The 24,107-nt window shown below is 41.4% G+C and overlaps 2 long non-coding RNA genes across 2 annotated transcripts; one reads left to right on the top strand and one right to left on the bottom strand.

Moving 5' to 3' along the window:
* The first annotated feature begins 63 nt into the window (after nt 1-63).
* LOC110014918 (uncharacterized) lies at nt 64-4,170 on the top strand. The gene is made up of 3 exons (XR_013655506.1): nt 64-200; nt 1,080-1,307; nt 3,942-4,170. It is a non-coding gene; the product is annotated as an uncharacterized LOC110014918 (long non-coding RNA).
* A 12,559-nt stretch (nt 4,171-16,729) lies between these two features.
* Nucleotides 16,730-17,493, bottom strand: LOC110015020 (uncharacterized). The gene is made up of 2 exons (XR_002290075.1): nt 17,209-17,493; nt 16,730-16,850 (listed from the first exon to the last, which is right to left on the bottom strand). It is a non-coding gene; the product is annotated as an uncharacterized LOC110015020 (long non-coding RNA).
* Nucleotides 17,494-24,107: the final 6,614 nt, after the last annotated feature.

The following is a 24,107-nucleotide window of genomic DNA, read 5'->3' as shown; positions in this document are numbered from 1 at the left end:
GCAAGGTGAGCGGCGGTCATCTGCTGGGAGGAAGACACACCCCCTCACGCGCGTGCGCGCGCGCGACCAGCCTTTTTTCTGCATCGTCGAGCGCCGCGGGCCGCTTCTGCTCTTTTTGCTTCTCGCGCTTAATAAGAAGCTCATCTTCATCACGAGACGACGAGCCGAACCGCGCTGTGAGGTCACGAGGGCAGGTGGAGGTAAGAGTCACGTGTCTGTCGGTTTATAACTTTGCTTTTTCTTTAAAAAAAAACACCGGTGGGAGAGCACGCGGACCTCCGCTGCTCAGGTGTCCGACAGGCAGGTGCGCGCGCGGAGGCCGACTTCCTATTAGGTTTTTCTTAAAAACATTAGCATGAAAAATACGTTTTAACTTTACAGGAATGAAAAAATAATGCGGGTAGACCCGCAGAGCACAAGTTTTTTTTTATTGTTGTTCATTGTTATATTAGGAAACCGCGCCTCGGTTATATATTTCCGATAAGGTCCACGTTAAAACGAAATATAATTAAAGTATTTTTCAATTTCAAATATTTGAATATTTCGAATGTTAGTATTAAATATTTTTATTTTTATTATCTAACATATCTCACTAATGATCTCGCAATTCTTTTCTTTATTTTAAATAAAAAATGTCTTAAAGCCTGCTCATTCTAAAGGGAAAGTACGCTTTTATTTGAATTCATTCATTCATTCTCATTTTTGATTCATTCTTGCAAATTTATTCTGACTAAATGTCAGAATAAATTTAGGAAAATTAAAGTAAATTGGGAAAATTAAAGTAAATTATTAGATGTATTTTACAAAGATTAATACATTTAATTTAAATAATAAAACAAGGTGTGGAATCAAAATGAGACATTTTTATTCGTATTAATAGAAATAAATCAATATGTACATGAAAACATGATGTGATAACATGTAAATGTTTTCTGGAATGATGGTAATATTTACATATTTCCATGTTAGCGCCGATCATGTGAAAGTGCATGAATATGTAATATATATTTAAATAAAATGCATGTGAGGATGTTTTCTTCACCCAAAGCCTTTTTGTCATCATTTCATTTCATATGCAGCGGAGCGTCCGCAGCCACGACCCCCCCAGAGGAGCGTGCGTCTCAACCTGAGGATCAGGAGCTGGAGCTCGGCGTGAAGGTCTGTGAAGCTCAGCTTCCTAATCAGAGGGGGAATACCTGAACCAGAGCAGAGCCGCCGCCGCACAGTCCCCCCATTGTGACGGCCCAACGGAGGAATGCGATTCAGCCGGAGATACCGAGGGACACCGGGGTTGTTGGGGGGCTAAGGTACACCAGGCCAGGGGGTGAGGAGGGGGAGGCGCAGCGAGGGAGGTGCTCTGTCAGGGGAAAACCTGGATTTGGATTTGTCAGCTTCACTAATCCAGCCTTTCAGGGAACGGAGTCCGGCGAACAGCCAGAGCAGAACCAGAACCTCAAAACCACAATGCGCGTTTTTTTATAGCAAAAATCAAACGTTTCCTCTGAAATCCACAAAAAGGGTCACATTACAGCAGATCCAGAAACTTTGAAAACCACAAACACAAACGTGTTTTGTCTTCTGCAAAACAATGAAAATTCACCCAAACGAAAGGAAGAAAACAAGCAAAAACAGGACAGAAGCAGAAACTCTACCTGTATGAACCTCACCGCTCACCTGGATGATCACAGAACAACAGGAGAGGTTTTCTGTCAAATTACTTTGAAACTTAAAGACAGTGGTAAAAAAAAAAATATTTTGATTAATCCTAACAGACATAAAAGAACTGCTTGAATTCCTGCCTGGTTTCAGGAAAACCGACATGTTTCAAGATTCAGGATCTCCTTCAGACGATTCCACAAAAATGAGCCATTTTACGTGACAATGGATCAAACCAAGTCCTGAAAGTCAGCATCTGATTTCTGTTGGGTGAATAAAAGCAAATCTTTAACATAAATACTATGGTAATGTCAGATTTGAAAGGAACAAAGACCTTTTCTTGTTTTTATGTTCTGAACCCAGTCTACCTATCAGTATATTTTAGTGAAAAATGAATTCAAAGTCATTTTTCTATGGAAAAAGCAACAAAAGGAGATTTGTTTTGAAGTTTTTAGACACATTTTCTGAAGCAAACTGTGACATTAAGGACAATCTAGTGCTACATTTCAGCTTAAATATTAAACACTTTAACTATTAATATGTTTGAGCAAAAAAAAAAACATTAAAATTTTTTTTTTATAAGATTAACCACTAAATTTGTAAAAGAGAAAAAAGAAGATTTCAGCTCCTGAAACAAACTGCGATCTAATTGTTCTTTTAAGAACCACTGATCAATATTAATGTTATGGAAATATTATTTTTTTCTATATATATTTATTGTCTTTTAACACATGAACATAAAAATAAACACACAAAAACACAATATTTGGCAAAGAGACAAATTACGTGGACAAGAAGTCATAATAAACCCATACAGCATCTAGAAGAGCATAGATTTAAAATAAATAAATAAATAAAATTAGCATTAGAACACAAATGCTCCCTTAAATATGGTGGCAATATCCGATTCTTTATATAACTTGAGATGTTCCCAGGTCTGAATAAAAATAACATAAAATAAAAAATAATAAGGCTTCATCTTTGTGATGCAGTCTACTCGTCAAATAACGGAGAGAAACATCGTTTAGTAGCATGAAGGGTTTTATCTGACCCATAAAAACCTAATCTGAAAACAAAACCAAGATTTTTTTACAGTCAGTACACGAACCGGATCAGCAAACGGGATATGAAATGTGTCCTAAAGACAGAAATGTCCACATTAAACATGGGCCAGTTGATCAGTTAGTTAACACAAAACTCCCTTAAAACCACTAGTTAACTTAAGTCAGATGATCTTTACTAAACTAAACTACTCACCCCCCCTTTTATCATCTTAAAGTTATCATCAGAAACAAAGATCCTGATGATAACAGTCTTTTTACTCTTTGATGACTACGTTTGAATGATTCAGTTTTAATGAGTCTTTTTTTTAACAAAGTTGTATTCATTTGTTTGTAAATTCAACTCTGTGGTTCTGTGGTTCTCTACCTGCTGGTTCCGGGTTGGTTAATTTAGTTAGCTGCAAATGAACAAATCAGCTTTTAAACATATTGACAATTAGTATAGTAATAATATACATTTTTTTTCTAATATTTAAAGCTTTACATTGTACATGTTTCCATAACAACATTAAAATATTGCTATAAAATGATTTTAGCTTTTGAATCAATAAGCAAAGAGGACAGTGGAATAAAAATGCAAAAAGAAAATAAAATGTTTTTTTCTACACCTAAATTGAGGACGTTTGCACCAGTTTGACAGTTGCAGCTGCTGCAACATCAGATCCTGCTGCATTCACGGCTCCTGAGGAGGACGGATCAGAACCGCCGCAGGTGTTCTGGGTCGTGTTCCTCCTCAGCTTTTCACTTCAGTTTGTCGCTGCTCTGAAGCACGAATGAAACATTTAGGGCTGGAGCTTAACTGTTAATGTGATTTTTTTTTTCTACATTTTTTTATGGAAGTTTCAAATCAAGCTTGAGGCTCTGAGTTGAATCAGAGTTCAGTAACTTCACTGGAAAAAGTCAGAGTTTAGACATTTTGTTGAAGGGTCATTCTGAAACCAAATCCAGTCTCATCTCTGAGCTTTTGAACATTTATTCTAAAGAAACTCTCAGGTTGTTTAAAAATGTTCCCAGAAAAATTATATAAAATTTGATACAACTTTTAAAAGCTGAAAAAGATCAAAAGTCTTCCTTAAAGTCCCCTTTCTACAGCCTTTTCTTAAAAACTGGACCGCTGTTTTTTCCAGGGTGACGGATCTGTGTTTGAGAAACGGTGTGTTCTTCTCCTAGGAAGAATGCTTTCACCATCTTCATTTTTGGGAAATGTTGTCTGATTTTCCACAGAGAAGAGGGATTTTGGAATGAGAGCCAGTGTGTTTGCGTCTCTTTGTGACGCATACACACACCTCCTGTAGGGGGCGCTGTTGTGTTGGACTCTGAGGATGGAGGTCGGCTGGAAGGAGGGCAGATTTCCTCCCAGCATCTCTGTTCATGTTGGAAATGTTTGTGAATGTTTGTACTCCAGGTATCTTTTGGACGACCAAATGACGTTCAAAAATAAACCATTTATTTAAAATATATATAAAATGACTTTTGGTTGTTTGTCTTCCTTGTATTTAATTGTATTCATGAGTTGTTTTTATGACATAACGTGTATGAAACATATTTTGGTAGCTTCTTCCAAATATGTGTTGCCATGACGACAGCCCTGCAGGGTCATTTCAGTGGAACCGATTTCTCCAGTTTGTCCACAGTAAGTCTAATAAGTTCCCCACAAATGAGTGCCGGCCTCCCTTCCTCTCCAAAACCACGAAGGGCAAAGACCTGATTGTCAACATCTGTTTTCCCTTTACCCCCCTGTTAGCGGGGGACGCCGCTGCCCTCAGGCCCCGCACGGCGCCACCCACCCGTCCATTCATCCGTTCGCTCGTCCGCCCGGACCAAAGCTCACTGAAGCCATCACCTCCACATGAAGATGCACGAGCGTTTCCCCGAGTGGCTCGCCAGCTGTCCCTGTGCCGCCGCCCTCGCCACATCAGCCATATTAAATGACTGTCTGCTGAACTGTGGAGCTGGTCTTCCCCTCGTTCTCTCTGCAGTCGGGGCGCCATGGAGGAGGGCTGCAGCTGCCTGGTCTCGTGCATTCCTGCCTTGTCCTGATTGCTGTCAGATGCTTTTTGTTCCAGCTGGTTGTGGGAGAACCACACATGTTCCCCCATTCTTACTGCTGTCAACACGCACGCTCCGCGCCGTAGGAAGTGTAAACAGGCTTTGAAAGCCACAGCAGGAACTTCTTTCAGCCTTCAGGGACAGCACACGAGTCATCGACATCTGACACACAAAATGAACCCGATCAGAACCAGAACTGGCTCAACTGTCAGTGTGGAAAAGCTGCCGGTGACTTCCAAAGGAAACACTGAGACAGTGATGAAAGTCTTCCGGGAATTCCCGGAAATCCGGGTTTTTGAGCAAACCGAACGTACTTTCCGGGAAATAAAGACCTGATCTCTACGGACAAATCGCTTTCCGGATTAAAAAATGGTCTGAAATCAGCTAATTTTAGCTTTATTTTCTATATTTCTCCGCAGATCGCTTCCTCTATGGTCGTGGCCATCTCTCGTCTTCCCGGCCTAATTGACCAATGACGGGACGTTTTAGTTGCTTTCAGATGCGTCGACGGGTCTGATTGGCTCTGTCTGCACCACGTGGTCAGCGTGACTTGCTTCCCTAGAGACCAAAACTGGCGGACCCACGCTAAACTTTCACAAACACATCTGAAGAGTTTGCGATCAAATTTGTGTTAAAATAATGGCAGGCATCGTCATTATTGAGCGTGGTCACGACCTCAGTTGTGAGAAGACGATAAAAAACAAATTGAAGTGGTCTTGGCTGGAAAAAAAAGATTTTTAAGGTAGTGTAGGTCAAATACTTTTTTGTTTAAAATAATCTCAAAACCACATTTTGAAATAATTTCAATTTTAGTTTTGAGTTTCAGTTTTTATTTTGAATACATTTCTTTATCTAATTTATTTGTATTTCCTAATTACCATGATTTAGTTCAGTATAGTTGACATTAATTATAAGTATTTGATGGTTTGGACCCGCACTCCCTTAAAAAATAATGTTTACAATATTTAGTTTAGTTTGTATGTTTGTTTTGATATTTCCCAGATTACTTAGTATTGGTGTTAAAGAATTGATGTATTATGTTATAGAATTAAAGTTTAAAGCAGATCCCATATTTTGATGTAATTATAGTTTGAGAAAACAGTGCAAGTGGATGTTGTACATCAGTCATTTCTAAAGCAGAAATAATGTATAAATAACTGAGGTATTTTCATAGAATATCATAGTTACTGGTGTTCTTTTTGCCATTTCGGGCTTTGATGTTACTATATTTTAGCAATTGTATGTTTTGCAGCTTTAAGGAAAAGCATAGATTGTAGGATTGTGTTACTTTGAGCAATTTTCCAAATTCTTTTTTGGGACCAGCAAGTCCTTAATGGAGAGTCAAACTAGGGGTTTGAATGACAAATCATGATGCTCCAATTAGTCTTAGTTTCTTGATAAAGAAGTGAATAACTAGCTGCCAGAATGCACCAGAATGCATCTAAGACCACGTATTTTTCCAAAATTTCGCTCTGTGCCCGCCATATCGCTCAAAGAAAAGTTCAGGGATTTTTTCCTTACCTGACTTTCATCACTGCTGAGATGAGACCCTAAGAAAGACAACCTGAGGTGCATTTCTCACCAAGATCTAGTTTAGATAGTTCTGACGAAAATGCTCGTCTTTCACTGCTCCTGATTCAACATAAATGCTTCCAAGAACTTTTACGACACAAAGCAAACAAGACCAAGAAATGACACCAAATAAAAACCTACAGTCTGAGGTCAGACCTTTCAAGTTTTGCTTCTTCAGGACACTGGAAAGTACAGACAAAAATGTGCTTCTTGAAACCGAAGCAATATAAGAGTCAAAGACGTCACACAGCTGAAGCTCCAGCTTTTAAACACGCAAGAAGTCTGCACAAATTCAGTGTACAGAACGTCATGGAAGAAGGAACAAAGGACAACATCAGGTCTTTTAATCAGAGACAAACATTCCAAGATCCCCTAAAGAAGACACCAAAGTCACCTGAAAGGGATCGTGGTCTTTTCACCTGAACATTTCAGATGTTCCTGAAATTCTCAGAAGTAGCTGCAGAGCTGAGAGAAAAACATCCTGGACTGAAAACATAGATCACATTCGTGGGCAGCCGTGGTAGGACGGTCGACCCATGTGTAGCACCTATGCTATTAGGCAGAGGTAGTCAAGCTATTGGACCAGATATAGGTTCGCACGGAGTGGTGTGTATTGAATAAAAGAGCCAAGAGTCAATACAAAGGTAGAATGGAAAAGAAAAAGCCGGCAGTTTACTGAATGATTGACAAACAACAATAAACATACAAATATGGTTCTTAAGTAATGTTAAGACACCTCTTCAACACCCTTTATGTTGTTTTTTTCTTTACTTCTTCTGTTAAAGTTCAAATAAAAGGTTTTGTTCAAGTTAATTTCAGTTTCAATCTATTTTACTTAAAGATGACCGGTCATTTGGTTTAAAGGGATTTTAGTTACAGAACTGAATTTATTTAACTTAAATTTAGTTTAAGCTTTCTTTTGAGTTCACTATATTTACCCTTTTCACTTTTTTGTAAATCAGTTTTGTCACTTTAAATTTACACCAAAAGTATCCTTTAAAGTTACAAAATATCAGATATCAAACAAAAGACAATTCAATATGCAAAGCAAACAAAGAACTGTTTTTCTAAATGTCCAATTGCTTAGCAAAATCCTTTAAAGTTTGTTAGCAGACGTATCCAGTTTTGGTAGTGCTCCTTTAAAGTATATTGGATCCACAGTTAGTGTTCAATCTCCTACCGCAACCTTGGCAGAGATTTTGTAGTAGTGAGGAAAAGTAAAGGACCACGTGATGCTCTACAGGCAGTCCGGATTATCGTGCTCCTTGGGTAGGCTCGCCATCCATGGATCAGGAGAAGTCCAGAACGTCTCCCAATTTCTCTCGGGGGGACTCAAAAACCTGGCCTGCAGGACAGGCCATAAAAATAATTTTAGTCCATATGCAAAATAAAACCACTCCAAAATGAAAGCGGAGCCGCACTAGAAGGCTACGTGACTCTTTAGAAACTTAAAATGGCGGCTGCTCTTTTTCCTTTTTCATACATCCAACTCTACTTGCAAAATTAGCTTCTTTTCACACAAAATATACCCAAAATACATCAAATAAAATACATTCATGTTTCGAAGTGTCAAAGAAAATTATAAATAACTCAAAAGTACTGTTTTGTCATCTTTTCACAACTTAAATTGGTCTCAACTGGGCTCGCCTCATCACGGCAAAACCTACGCCACAAAAGTAGGCAAAATACAAAACAAAACTCACCAAAACTCGTCTCGTAATGGCATAAAATCTTATTTGGCTCACACCCCTCTTCTGGTCTGGCTAGACAACAGGTTTGCACCGTTATTTTAGTTTTTCACCGTAGTTTTTCAGCTAATGGCTACTCTGCTGCGCGTGCTTGCTGTCTCTGCCCTAAACAGGCCTATCTCTCCGCTACGCAACGCACAGGTTGGGGAGGGCTCTTGAAAAACTTTAAACTTTATCGACAACAAAAACAATTTCTCTTTTTAAACAAAAATAGTAATAAAACCTATAAATTATTAATGTTAATACTTTTTATATTTTTATCCTCACAACTTTTAGCTGTTTTTATCATGTTGTTTATTAATATTTATTGACCTTTTTATATCATTTTAAAATGCTCTATTATTACTGAGTGTATTTGTAACGGGGGTTACATCCTCCCCTCCTTTTCTCATGCACGTCCTCGTACATGTTTCACACAGTTTCTATCTTTAACATCTTGGGAGCATTTAAAGAGTCAGTGAATGCTACTGCTAAGCTGTGAAATAGAGACTGGACTACAGTGACGAGTGGGTTACCTAGTTCAGGATAGGTCAGTCTCTGAGCAGGTTCCCTATGTCTGTTTGAACGTCTTAGGGGATCAGTGATAGTGTCATTAGTGTCAGTGGCGTTTGGGCACTGGTCTGTGTCAGTGACAATCTCTACGGGCATGTCAGAAATGTCTTTGGTTTGGCTGTCTGTTTCAGGGGACTCTTCAGGATCTACTTGAGGTAGGTTTTTTTCTTCAGGGTAAGTATCGACTTGGATATCTCCGTCAGTTTCGATTGGATTCTCTTCAGGTAAGTTTCTTTCTACAGGTTCGGTAAAGGACTCTTCTGGTGGGTTTGTCTCACTTGGTAAGTATGTCTCATCCGATAGTTGTTGACTCTCTTTAGCTTCAGCAGCTTTGGTTGTTTCCACTGGCGTTTGCCCTACAGCGGTTTCAGGGTTCTCTGTGTCAGGTGGGATGTAGGGACTTTTGGTTTCCACTACTAGATCATGATAATCGTAGTAATAGCCAGAATCAGAATCTTCACAATCGGACCCTTGTTCAACACTTTCTGTTTGTTGGCGTGTTTTGGGTCGCCTTGGTTTGTCTTTCACAATTTGTTCTGCTTCCTCTGGGCTAGCAGGAAGGAAACCGCATGGCAATAACAGGTCACGATGAAGGGTTCTTTGAGGACCGTCTCTTGTCTCTGGTTTAACAACATAGACAGGGAGGTTGTTTGATTGTTTCACAATGATGTAAACTTCAGGTTCCCAGCGGTCGGCTAACTTGTGCTTGCCTCGCATGCGAAGGTTTCTCACGAGCACTCTGTCGCCTTCCTTCAAGGTGGACTCAACAATGCATTTATCAAATCTTGCTTTGTTGCGACTGGCCGATATCTTTGCCATTTCAGTTGCTATTTTGTAGCTGGATTCGAGGCTTGACTTGAGGTTGCGAACGTACTCTGAGTGGGAACTTGGCTGATGGTCGACTGGCAGACCGAACGCGAGGTCGACGGGTAGCCGGGGCTGTCGGCCGAACATTAGTTCATATGGGGTAAACCCCGTCACCTCATTCTTTGTACAATTATAAGCATGTACTAAGGGTCGGACATGTTCGCGCCAGTGTGTCTTCTTGTGATTCTCCAGTGTGCCAAGCATGCCGAGGAGGGTCCTGTTGAACCGTTCAACAGGGTTCCCTCTCGGATGGTAAGGAGTAGTTCGGACTTTTCGAATACCAGCCAGCTGACAGAGCTCCTTTATCGTGCGAGACTCGAAGTCCGGACCCTGGTCACTATGAAGTCTCTCGGGAAAACCATAGTGAGAGATGAAGTTTTCCCAGAGGAATCGAGCAACTGTGCGCGCCTTTTGGTTTGGAGTTGGCAAGGCGAGCGCATACTTCGTGAAGTGGTCTGTAATCACTAACACATCCTTCGTGTTGCTCGAATCTGGCTCTAGACTTAGAAAGTCGATGCACACCAACTCTAGTGGACGGGTGACGACAATGTTCACGAGAGGTGCGGCTTTTTCTGGTCGGGCTTTGCGACGTGTGCAACGTTCGCAAGTCTTGACCTTGAGCTCAATGTCTGTGGCCATTTTGGGCCAATAGAATCGCTTTCTCACCAGGTCCCATGTCCTTTCGACACCTAAGTGTCCCATGTCGTCGTGTAAACTTTTCAGGACAAGGGGTCTCAACTCTTGTGGTAGCACGAGTTGATACTGCGTTTGTGCACTTTCTTGTCTGGTACGATAGAGGACTCCGTCTTTAAGGACTAACTTGTTCCACTCTCTTAGCAACAAGCCAAGTTCAGGAAGCTCATTTTTTGCAGTTGGTGGGGTTTTTTCCCCCAACGTTATCTGGTTGACTATTTCTCTGATGCTTGTATCAGCATGTTGTTTTTCTTTCAAGTCTGATGTTGTAAAGTGAGGAATGACTGGCAAACCACCAAGCTGGTTCTCCTCTTCATAGCTTTGGGGGACGGCTTGGGGAGTGAGAGCAAAAGACAGAACCAAAGGATTGTCAGTGATGGACTCTGCTAGTTCGTCTGTGGACTGGTGGACAAAGTGCTTTTCACAGATGGCTTTTATTATGCTCTGGTCAACAAGGTTTGAATGGTGTGTGTCAGGTAGGTGCCTTTGTGTGAACTGTTGGATTCTTTCCAGTTCTTTCTTGGACAGCATGTCGTCTGGTTGTGCGCTATGTGGGCGTCGGGATAGTCCGTCCGCGTCCTGATTTTGTTTTCCTGCCCTGTATTGCAGTTGGAAGTCAAAGGTGGACAGCGCAGCTAACCATCTGTAACTTGTAGCGTCAAGTTTTGCGGTGGTCAAGACGTACGTTAAGGGGTTGCTGTCAGTGATCACAAGGAAAGGGCGTCCGTAAAGGTAATCTTGGAATTTCTCGGTAACTGCCCATTTTAGAGCGAGAAACTCTAACTTGTGTGCAGGGTACTTAGCTTCACACTTTGACAACCCGCGGCTTGCGAAGGCGATCACACGTTTCTGACCTTCTTGTGTTTGGTAGAGGGCTGCCCCCAACCCTGAAGTGCTTGCGTCTGTGTGCAAGGTAAAGGGAAGAGTAGGGTCGGCAAACCCGAGCACTGGGGCACTTGTCAATTTTTCGATGATTTCGTCAAATGCTGTTTGACAGTCCACATTCCATCTTGCTCCAAAAGGATCTTTGGGGTTATGATATTGGGCTGTGCCGGCTTTGGCACTTGTCTTTTTATGCAGAGGTGGATATCCGCTCGTGAGTTGGTTGAGAGGTCGCATGATCTTTGAATAATCCTTTATGAATCTGCGATAGTATCCACAGAATCCTAAGAATGTCCGCAATTCCTTCAAAGTGTTTGGTTTTGGCCAGGTTTTGAGTGACGAGATTTTCTCAGGATCAGTCTCGATTCCTTTTTCTGAGATGATGTGGCCAAGGTACTTTACGGAGCTCTGGAAAAACCTGCACTTTTGTGGCGACAGTTTTAGACCATACTCTTTCAAACGACCCAGGACTTGCAAGAGGCGTTCTTCGTGTTCCTCCAAGGTTGAAGAGAACACTATTAGGTCGTCAAGGAACACAAGGGCTTGTTTCAGGTTGAGCTCTCCCACGCAACGCTCCATGAGCCTCTGGAACGTGCTGGGGGCATTTGTGATTCCTTGAGGCATTCTATTAAACTCAAAGAAACCGAGGGGGCAGACGAAGGCAGTTTTCTGTTTATCGGCCTCCTCCATTTCTATCTGATAGAAGCCTGATTTTAGGTCTAAGACCGAAAACCAGTGTGATCCACTTAAAGCCGAGAAAGACTCCTCGAGATTGGGTAAGGCGTACGAGTCTTTTACAGTCTGCAGATTTAACTTTCTGTAGTCAATGCATAATCTGACATCTCCATTTTTCTTGCGAACGACTACAATCGGGGACGAAAAGGGAGATTCAGACTCGCGAATGACTCCGGCATCGAGGAGCTGTTGCAAGTGGTTGCGTACTGCCTCCAAGTCTTGCGGATGTATCGGCCTGGCCCTGTGTTTGAAAGGTGTAGGGTCGCTGAGAGTGATGTGGTGCTTGATTTTTCCAGTACGACCAAAGTCAAGCTCGTGTTGGGCAAATACCTCTGGCATTGAGTTTAACTTGTCTGTTATTCTTTGTTTCCACTCACTGGAAATGAGGGAATCGCCAAAATCAAACTGGAGATTTGACTTGTTCTCAGATTTTGGATTCACTGTTTTATTATTTGCAGGCTGGACACTTTGGATAGCATGAATCTCTGCAATGATTGTCTTTGGGGTGAGTGTGATGGCATGATCAGATTCGTTCTTGAGGATGACTGGTATGCAGCGAGGGAACTTGGATGGGAGGGTTGCTAACCCTTCTTCGACAAGAAGGCCACCAGGTAAGGAGGTGGTTGTTGGCGCCTCAACAGTCACCCATTTTCCAGTTTCTGGTACTCTGCGAGTTATCGATCCTTCCAAAACTTTTGTTTGTCCAGCTCCAATAGTTTCACAATCAGTACTGTGGAGTCTGACTTCACCCAAGCCTGAATTAACGGAGTGTTTTTTCCTGGCTGCAAGTGTTTTGAGAACGACTTTGTACCCATATGGAACTGAATGTTTTTCTTTGGAATCTACAACCAATCCGTACTGCTCATACAAGATGTCCAAGGTGTTAGTACCTATCAGCAGCGAAGGTGAGTTGGAGCTTAAGTTGGGAACGATCAAGGCTAGTTTTGGCACTTCAATGTCTGCACCCAATGAACTCTTGGGGAATGTGATGGCAGTTTCGATAAAGCCAAGGTAGGGGACATTCTGGCCGTTCGCTCCTTCTACCTCCAGCAGGTCGTTTAAGCTGTGGACAGGTAAGTGAGACAGTTTTTCTTCGTAGAAGGATTGGGAGATCGTCGTTACTTGCGAGCCCGTGTCTAATAGACAGCTGCACACATGATCGTCAATGGCTACTTGGGCAGTGCACTTCGCTCCAACAAGACCTTTTGGAAGAGAAAGTGACATTTCAGCTTGTGTGTGGAAGTTCAAGACGCGTTTCTTTTCCTTGGGACTCTTTGTCTTTGGCTCAGCTCCAATTTGTCCCACAACTGGAGCCCTCTTTAGTTTAAAAAAGTAGGTTCTTGTCCATTCACTTTGTCCCATGCCATCTGCTTGTCTCTTAAGAGTTTCCTTTTTTCAGCAACTAGGGGAGAGTTTGGCTCATTTTCACACTGGGGCTTGATGTGCCCGTCCTCCCCACATCTGAAGCAGTACCAGGGCTTTGGACGATTTCTTGGATGAGGTTCTGATTTTTGTTCTGAAGGCTGTGGCTTTGGAGTTTTGAAACTTTCAGGGGGGACTTTTGTCTTGGTCGAGTTTGTGGATTTTGACTTGACTTTACTGTTTGAGTCTTTTTTGTTCTTTAGAGATGCAAGATGGGACTGCAGATTGGCGATCTGCTTCTTGAGGTCTTGTATTTCAGAAAGGGGGTCAACAGTTTTTGATGTATCTCGCTCTGGACTTTGGGACTGAGCGCCTTGGTAGTTGGAAAACACTTTTGGTTTTGTTGTATTCAAGTGCTGTTTCATGCGCGACATTTTCGCTGTGCGCCTTTTCTCAGCAGTCCGGAGCATGAGAAGGAGTTCGGAAAAGTTAGGTGGAATTTGTCTTTTCTGTTCGAGTTGGAGCTCTGCTATTAGCTCATTGTCCCAACAGCCTCTTATGAACTACTTTAACAGCTGCTTGTCTAGTTCACCAGCAGGAACACCACCTCTTATGAACGTGGTGTTCAGCATGACTTGAAGACGCTGGAGGTAAGACGATGGTGCCTCACCATTATTCTGCACAGTGTTCAAGTATTTGGCAAAGAGGTCGTCTCCATCTTCAACCGTACCGAAGGCAGAGTAGAGTATTTTCAAGTAGGTGGAAGGAGGTGACTCGGTAGGTATGTGCTTTACCAGATCGACAGCAGGTGAAGAGAGACTTTCCAAGAGCCTCCTGGATTTGCATGAATCAGGCTGTCTGGGGTCTTTTAAAAGGAGTTCCACACTCGAGCGTCAGCTCTCATAGTCGACTTCGTTGTTTGGGTGGGGACAGCGCCCTGAAAAGGGTCTCAATCTGAAAGGAGTGTTCATCTGAGCATCGAAGTCTTCAGTTCTCAGCACATGTTCCACTATTACTTTCTGAAGCTCTGGTGGGTTTACTTCAGAAGGTTTTAGAGTGGGTGTCTTAACATTGACCTGCACTTGTGGGGGATTCTCAACTGGAGCTTGGATCAGTGGGTGGACTGGTTCAAGAGTTGGTGGGTTCTCTTGCAGAGGACTGAGAGGAGCATTCGTGTCAGGGACTTGGGGTGAGTCCTGGCGGTCACCTGAGTCATTTTCGTCAGGGTTAACTACTTGGCTTATAGAGGAAAGTTCGTCTCTCAGTAAGTCTGCAAAGTCTTTACCTGTCAGTCTTGCAATGTCTCTCAGTTCAGTCAGGTAAGTCTGAGTAGCTGTCTTGCTAACTACGGGGCTGTAAACTGAGCTTAACGCTTCGACAAGGTAAAGTATGTCAGGTTTGTTCTTGGGTGAGAATCTGTATGGCAGTAAGCTAGATAATGCCTGGACTGGTGCATTGGACACGTACTCAAGAAAGGACTGCTTGCCCTTTTCTGGACACGGGGGATCTACAGGTACCATTGTCTGAATGGACCCATATTGTTTGAGGAAGTCAAAAAGCTCTTCATCAGATTCAGTGTCAGTTAAACCAGTAATAAGAAGTGAGTTCGGTATCTTAACATTACTTCGTTGCACGGCTTCCATTTTTTGTTCAGTTCTTAGTCAAATTTGGGCTCTGAAAATTATTTACGAACCACTCCTGGCTGGCTCGCCAAGAATTTGTAGCACCTATGCTATTAGGCAGAGGTAGTCAAGCTACTGGACCAGATATAGGTTCGCACGGAGTGGTGTGTATTGAATAAAAGAGCCAAGAGTCAATACAAAGGTAGAATGGAAAAGAAAAAGCCGGCATTTTACTGAATGATTGACAAACAACAATAAACATACAAATATGGTTCTTAAGTAATGTTAAGACACCTCTTCAACACCCTTTATGTTGTTTTTTTCTTTACTTCTGTTAAAGTTCAAATAAAAGGTTTTGTTCAAGTTAATTTCAGTTTCAATCTATTTTACTTAAAGATGACCGGTCATTTGGTTTAAAGGGATTTTAGTTACAGAACTGAATTTATTTAACTTAAATTTAGTTTAAGCTTTCTTTTGAGTTCACTATATTTACCCTTTTCACTTTTTTGTAAATCAGTTTTGTCACTTTAAATTTACACCAAAAGTATCCTTTAAAGTTACAAAATATCAGATATCAAACAAAAGACAATTCAATATGCAAAGCAAACAAAGAACTGTTTTTCTAAATGTCCAATTGCTTAGCAAAATCCTTTAAAGTTTGTTAGCAGACGTATCCAGTTTTGGTAGTGCTCCTTTAAAGTATATTGGATCCACAGTTAGTGTTCAATCTCCTACCGCAACCTTGGCAGAGATTTTGTAGTAGTGAGGAAAAGTAAAGGACCACGTGATGCTCTACAGCAGGGGTCGGGAACCTATGGCTCGCGAGCCATATATGGCTCTTTTAATGATCACATGTGGCTCGCAGACAAATCTTTAATTATAGATTTTTTTTTTTCATTAGACCAGTCCTTCTCGGGCGCGCTGCGATGCCAGAGGCGCGCAGTAGTAGCAGTGCTTAGAGAGAGAAATCTGCGCCAGCGCTATCAGTTACTATTATCTATTATTTCACAGAGTTTGTACCAGCTGGAAACCTGTGAATTGACGTGCCTAAAACTACGCGCTCCCGTCTCTGAGAAAGAGCGCGCAGATGCGGGGACGGGATGTGTGAGGGAGAAAGCAGAGGGTGGGGGTGAGGGGTTGTGGGGACCGGCAGCAGGTGAATCGCGCTGGGATTGTAAAAACGTAAAACCCACTGCCCGTCACTCACTGCAGCGTGTGAGTGTGTGTTTGTCTCCCCGTCTACATGTGAGCAGTCTTTCTCACATCTACAGAACATTCAGACCTACGATCACGTTTAAAGTCTCAACGCCTGCATGAAGCAGAAACTCACCACGTATCAACCAGACTAGACCATCAGCAAAACTACCACGAGAAATACTCATCATTTATTAGCAACAGAATAACAATGTTATTAAAAAGAATCCACAGACTTATTGTCCTTTAAAAGTGTTGAAATTATATCAAATGCACACATTCACCTGTATATTTAGTTTTAAACAAATTGTCGCGGACTGAGTTGGATGGCTGTTGGGCCGCGTTGAAAGTTCTGGAGTTCATTGAACGCGTCAAGCAGAGATCTGATTGGCTCTCAGTTCTGTCGCTCAGCCTGTTGTTAGGTAGTTTGGACCAATGGGGTTCAGCTATGGGCCGAATAAGGGAAATGGGAGGGCTGCAGCGGGAGCAGGGGAATATAAAGTTGGGAGAAGCGCACTCGTCTCGGCGGGAGAGATTCAGGAGTTGCTGAATTAATTGAACGGCGTTTGTTGCGGTCTGCAGTAATCGGAATAAAGAACTTTAAAAGAGGTTAAGTCTCCATGCCTCAGTGTGGGGAAGGGACACTACATTATTGTATGGCTCTTTCGAAATTACATTTCAAAATATGTGGCATTTATGGCTCTCTTGGCCAAAAAGGTTCCCGACCCCTGCTCTACAGGCAGTCCGGATTATCGTGCTCCTTGGGTAGGCTCGCCATCCATGGATCAGGAGAAGTCCAGAACGATCCGGTCCGGAACCGTCTCCCAATTTCTCTCGGGGGGACTCAAAAACCTGGCCTGCAGGACAGGCCATAAAAATAATTTTAGTCCATATTCAAAATAAAACCACTCCAAAATGAAAGCGGAGCCGCACTAGAAGGCTACGTGACTCTTTAGAAACTTAAAATGGCGGCTGCTCTTTTTCCTTTTTCATACATCCAACTCTACTTGCAAAATTAGCTTCTTTTCACACAAAATATACCCAAAATACATCAAATAAAATACATTCATGTTTCGAAGTGTCAAAGAAAATTATAAATAACTCAAAAGTACTGTTTTGTCATCTTTTCACAACTTAAATTGGTCTCAACTGGGCTCGCCTCATCACGGCAAAACCTACGCCACAAAAGTAGGCAAAATACAAAACAAAACTCACCAAAACTCGTCTCGTAATGGCATAAAATCTTATTTGGCTCACACCCCTCTTCTGGTCTGGCTAGACAACAGGTTTGCACCGTTATTTTAGTTTTTCACCGTAGTTTTTCAGCTAATGGCTACTCTGCTGCGCGTGCTTGCTGTCTCTGCCCTAAACAGGCCTATCTCTCCGCTACGCAACGCACAGGTTGGGGAGGGCTCTTGAAAAACTTTAAACTTTATCGACAACAAAAACAATTTCTCTTTTTAAACAAAAATAGTAATAAAACCTATAAATTATTAATGTTAATACTTTTTATATTTTTATCCTCACAACTTTTAGCTGTTTTTATCATGTTGTTTATTAATATTTATTGACCTTTTTATATCATTTTAAAATGCTCTATTATTACTGAGTGTATTTGTAACGGGGGTTACACATGGTCGTAACATTGTAGGTTCAATTCCTGCCTTGCACACCTATGTGACAAAGGGTCCTTGGGGATGACACTGAACCCCACCTTACCTCTGGTGGTAGGTTGGCGCTAGTGTTCAGCAGCGGAGTGTGTGAATGTGTGTGTGGCTGGGTGAATGGGTCTGTGACTGTAAAAGCGCTTTGGGCCTTGTAGGTAGAAAAGCGCTATATAAGTACACGCCATTTACATTCAACATAATACATGTTTAGATGACAAAGTCTAAAAATGCTCTGGTCATCTTTGATCTGTTGTAAAAGTGTTCCCAGTGGACTTTTCATTATGATGACGCCATTTAGCCAAAGTCAATAAACCTCTGTCGTTTAATAGGACTTAGTTTCTGCAGAGCAGCATGAGTTCATTAGAAATTCCCCTCTGAGTTGTGGGCGGGACTGTTGGCGTGGAGTGAGCCTGTCCTCCTTTTTTCATCTCTCATCTGTTTAAACTCTCCTGCTAGCTTACAGCCCCCCACAACAGTTTTGATCCAGATTCCAAACGAGGAAAACAGAGACGTTTGTCTGCAGGTGAATGCATCAGAATGGAGCAGAGCAGAGAGCTGGCTGCCCGCTGGCTGTAGCTTCTATTTAAAACACCTACAGGCTTTTTCAAACAGCTTTTTTTTCTGATTCAGAACAATTGGAATAAATCGGTTTTTGAATAAATAAATCGTTTATGTTCTCCGTCATGGTAAAAATGCTCCATGAACATGTTAAAAACACAATTTTATTGAAGTGGGTCTTCAAGAGAAAAAGGTTTTTCTTATTCATTCATTCATTTTCTTCTGTTTATTCCCTTTCGGGGTCACAGGGCTGCTGGAGCCTATGCGGCCACTTATGGGCGAAGGCAGGGGGCACCCTGGACAGGTCTGTCGCAGGGTAGAGTGTCCACAATCACACACCCACACCCAGGGACAATTTAGAGTACACAATTAACGAATGAAGCATGTTTTTGGACAGTGGGAGGAAGCCGGACTCCCCGGAGAAAACCCACTCATGCATGGGGAGAACATGCAAACTCCACACAGAAAGGCCCCCCATTGATGTTCTGTTTCAGGTCACCCAGCCGGGACTTGAACCAGCTGTGAGGCAAGAGCGGTAACCACTGAGCCACCGTGCAGCCCTGTAATTTATGTTTTGCGTCATATTAGTGAGTGGAGGATGGGTTCTCACAGAATTAATATTTTTTTCAGTGGATTTGGTATAAAGGAGTTAGACTTTTGAGGTTAAGAAAAATATAGAAATAAAAATGTAACTTATTAACATTTTACTGACTCCTTCCTCTGGTTTCCACATTCATGAAGAGAGATGAGCATGGTGTTTGCAGATGTTGGGTGTCAGCATTGGAAAGTTACATCTGTTGGATAATGACTTCTCAGGGATCGCCGTGTTCGGCTTCACAAACTGTAAAATCAACCTGTAGCAGATGTAACCTGATGATTAGAAACACACTGCAGCCGTCAGCAGAAACAAAGCTGGAGAACAATGACCTCATTGATCTGCAGACAAAAAAACAGCAGGAAAACCTCTGCAAACACACAAACACGAAGCAACAAACAAGATGTTCTCCTAATCGGTAAAGTCTGAGCTTCAACCTACTCTCTGCTGCACACGAATCCCTCATTTTCCTGCACAAGAGATTCTGAGGAGCAGAAGCTCTGATTTCTGTCTCACAAGAGCAAAAGAAACCACAAATACCGCAAGAGCCACCTTTAGTCCCTGATCTAGCAAGAGCCAAACCCGTGGAGGGATTACCACGGCTATGTGACCTTTACCACGAGGACTTTTACCTGTGAAGAAATCATGTAAATAAAGTATGTTAGCAAAGTCCTTTACATTTTTAAATGGAGGCTTTTCTCTAATTAGCTCACATTAGAAGGATTTTTTAAGCTACGTTTACACCGGGGCACGTGACACGCATTCAAGTACACGCTAAAAGCACAATCTTAAATGCATGTTTAGCCTACGGTGTTCACACTGGACAAGCAGGGAGGGGCTTCCTTTTACTCTTTACTATAGCATGTCCACCACCTACAGTTGGTAGAGGCCTAGTGTAAAATGACAAAGCGCTGTGAATCTGGTGAATGTAGCTCCAGGCTTTGTCTTTCACAGCCCTATTCTGATTGATGAAAGATTTGGTTCCTTAGAATTCCACAAACCGCCCATATTAATTTCCCCATCATGATTGATTTTCAGACAGTTGACACTTCCGTGACTTAAAGGGGACGTCACACATACGTCACCACCAAATCAGAGTCCCTGATTGGTCAAACTTTAACCTGGTTTAACTTGCAACAAGTGTTCAATAGTGACGCGGGAGCGCAAGAGTTTTGAACTGAGAAGCCCGAAATGCGTGTTTCTACATGTTTACATAGACGAGTCATTTAAAGTTGGCGCTTGAACACGCGTTGCTAAGGGCGGTGTGAGCGTAGCTTTAGACACCTGCTTGCTTTTCTAAGGAATTCACCAACATCCCACCCCACCAAGAACATTTGTCTCATTTCTTGCTGAAAAATATGATGAGACACAACAGGTAACTTTTGTCTGAGGTGAAAAGGATTTCTGTCAGAAAAAAACGTCTAAATCAAAGACAGAAGTTTATTTTTGATGCGTTAGCAAGTTTTATTTACATGTGTAGGGATTGAGTTTTGTTCTTGCTCATGTTTTTGGTTTTTATTTTGTCAGTCACTCCAGTTTCAGGTTCATGATCCACGGCTGTCTTCAGTTCAGTTAATTACTCTCAGCCTATCTAAGTGCCTTGGTTTCTGTTCATCCTTGCCAGGTCATCTGCTCTGTTGTGTTGCACTTTAGGTTCTCCCCATACTTTTGTCATGTTTCAGTTTGTTAATGTTTTATTTCCTGTCGCCAGTCCTGGGGGGTATTCCAGAAAGCAGGTTATGCTAGCTCCCACGGTAAGTTTGAGGCTAAGGAAGTTGATAACCTCAGCTTTCGGTTCCAGGAATGGAGGTATGTTTCAGGGTAGGTCAAGTTACCATGGCAACTCATGCTCTGAACATAACCTGGTCCGGAGCAGGTTTAGTTGAAGATTAGTTTGTTTACAGAGAGGTGAAACAGCATGGCGTGTCCATTTGATGATTTAGTGGATGAAAAAGCTCAGATAATACTTTTTCCACCATGAGAGGGTGATAAGACCACATATGGATGTTGGAAAGATAAACTTTTTTACTTTGATCTAACTTAATTATTTGCTTCAGTTAAGATAAATCATTTTTTGTTTGGTCACCTTAAAATAACACATAGTTTTCAGACAATTATTTTCCTTTCGTTCAAATTAATTCAATTAAGTAGGTGTAACTTTGATGCTGCTGTTAGATCGGCACCGCAAAGGATTCTGGGATATCATTCCCTTTGCCTGTCTGGACGGATTTGGGTTTAAGTGTTGGTTTTTTACAAAATGTGTTTAGTTGTATAGCTGTTTTATCGTGTTTCACCGTGTTTTGCCGAGCTATTTTGTCCTACTATGCTTAAGTCTCTGCACCATGAGTAAGAGTATAGTAGAGGATGATGAGTTTATATAGCATCTCTACCACCGTTACTTGTTATGACAGTGATGGAATATTCTGTGATTAATTTTTGCACTCGGTGCATTTTTTTCCGTTCTTTTTATTGTTATAAAAATGAGCATATCTGCCGGCTCAAACTTAGACATATGAAAGTTCAAGAAATGTAAGTAATTAAGATGGAAAAAAGATTAATGAAGTAATGTGACATTTAGTTAGATAAATACGTAAATTTGAGTTGTATAAACAATTATTGAGTTTGAATAAATTTAACTAAATTATCTTTCAGCCATGTTACTTTTTTGATGGACTTATAATTTCTATCCGCCGTCATTAAAATCTCTGACTCCGTCTCACTTCCGTCTCAAGTGTCGCGCTTTTTTTTTTTTCTCCACGCGTTTCCATGGTGACTCCAGAAATCGGCGATTTATTGAGAATGTCTTTATGTACCTACTGTGCACGAGCGTTAACCCAGGGTTACCAAGTCGAGCGTAATTACGCCAACTCATATCCAGTCTTTTGGAACCGACATACCCAGAGTAAGCAAGTTCAGGCGGATTTCAGCCAGAGTTCAGGCTTAAAGTCAGGCTAGTTTAAACATGCTTCCTGGAATACCCCCCAGGTCCTGGTGCATTTTGGGTCCTCCACCACCAGTTCCTGACATCAGTGTTTATGAGTCACCACAGAGCAGGCCCAGTTTGGAATATTTGTGGCAACAAAACCAGAAAGATTCATGATGACCATTAAATAAATGATTTCAAAAAATATATATGCTTTTTTACCTTGGTGACAAAACACTTTGTTCAAATTTGCAGATGAGGAGTTACAGTATGATGGCTTGTGTGTTCATTCAGCTCAGACTTTCACTCCACCACTGAAGTTAAACCTTTGACCCCAGAGCTCCTGCAGGTGCCTGGTGACATGACCTTTGAACTACTGTAACTCATCTGCCTAATTCCAACAGATTCTGACGTACAAAAACGGGGCTTATACTTTACCACCCAAAGCTGTTTTTTTTCATGTCAGAATCCGTTGGAATTATTTTGATTCCCTAAACAGTTGAGTTACGGTAATTCAAAGATTTGTCAACATTAAAGGGTTAAGTCCAGCTTTCACCTTTCAATCCATCTTTAGTTTTAAAGTAATTTACTGCTTGTGGTTAAGGCCAAAAAACTAAACTAGGATCCATCCATTTTTATAAAACCCGCTGTGTTCGGGGTTGCTAGGCTGCCGGAGCCCGTCCCAGTTACAGTTTGGGTCCACCCTGAACAGGTCGTCAGTCTGTTGCAGGGCCACAAAATCACACACACTTAGGGACAATTTAGAGTCAACAATAAACAATAAGGAAGGTCAACTTGACATCCATAAACTCCTGGCAGCTGTTTCTTAACTTTACACGCCGCTCATCATTACATTTCAATTCTGAACCAATGATTGAACTGCTGCTGTCTTCTAAGCCAATCAAAATCACATTTTTGTCCATAAATTCATGGATGCTTCTCTCACAGTATTCCAAACAGTTGTCAGCGACCTTCTCTACCAAACAAATTGGATTCTTCTGTTTTTCTGAAACAATGGTGTATGGAAGCGATTCTGTAGCATAATTAAAAATAAAAGGCAAAACCAGAAATGCTTTTTCATTTTCAAAATGAAGCTGCATTTTTTGACTCAAAATTTAAACAAAAAAGCAATCCACCAAAATGCTTTTTCATTTTCTTCTTCAACACAGCTTATTCTGTCACTTAATTAAAATGATAATTGAAATAGTATTTGACATTTCATTTTCAAAAAGTTCTCTGGTAAATGTGTAGCAAAATTCATTTGGAAATGTTTAATGTGACAATTAAAATGGATTAACAGAAATGCTTTTTCATTTTCAAAATGTGACGACATCAAATGACTCAAAATTAAACTGAAAAATCAATACTCAAAAAATGCTTCTTAGTGCGGTGCAGAAAGCCCAATAGTTAACTAGTGAGCACAATATTATTTTTACTAACTCACTTTGTGCTTCCTCATAAAAGCTGCTAGTGAACTAGTGAAGAGCTAAGTGACAGGTAGTTAACTAGTGTTAATGAGGAGAAGTGATGTAATCCAGAAAAAGTCCTCCCATCGGCTCAGCAGCAAAGATCCAGGATTAACCTTTTCAGTCCTGGTGTTTTTCACTGTTAGTAATTACAGTCCAGTGCTCTTTTTTCAATTATTCTTTCAGAATAAGGAGAAATATGTGAAGATTACAATATGTTAACAATAACCTGGACATAATGTCCTTGTGGACAGGCAGGAAAAGAGGAAGAGGAGTCCTTTAAAAAAATCCTGGATCTGCGTAGTCACTCCCACAATACTAATCAATTGTTTTTCTTGACCCATTTCTTACATTTTCCAAAACAAAAAACTGTGAAAATGTGTCCATAACTTCTAGAGGCAAGTTGCTGATCAAACACAGAACCCTGTTACAGGCATCATACAGATTCACATTCTGTGTTTTTGAACTGCTAAAGGAAAAAAAGGAAGCAAACGTTACAGAGAGGGCTGCAGCAGTAGTGCTGGTGGAATGTGATGGCATGTTGCTTGAAAGAGACAGAATGATTATTTATTATTATTGGAAGAAATTCACATTCACGATAGTCTTTAAATGAAGGCTTGTGTGACTTAACCTGACTCTTATTTTTTTAACAATACGGTCAGATGTCAAATAAAGTAAAAACAGAGTGTATAATTCAGAGAAATCCGTCATATTTAGGAAACCAAACAACTGTTTTGTTCCATGTTTTTGTTGGATATTGTCCACTCCGAGTTGTGGCCGAGCATCCATGCAGCCAGCTGCTCTGCTGCTGTGTGTCCAAACATGCTGAACATGTGTGTGTGTGTGTGTGTGTGCACGCTTTAACCATCGTCCATGAGAACCATCTGTGTCCTCGTGCCTCTGAG

The sequence above is a fragment of the Oryzias latipes genome, chromosome 4 (assembly GCF_053564925.1).
Source record: "Oryzias latipes strain Hd-rR chromosome 4, Olatipes_Hd-rR_3.1".
Taxonomy (NCBI): Eukaryota; Metazoa; Chordata; class Actinopteri; order Beloniformes; family Adrianichthyidae; genus Oryzias; species Oryzias latipes.
The sequence above is the reverse complement of the archived record's forward strand: the minus strand, read 5'-3'. Positions and strand labels throughout refer to the sequence as shown.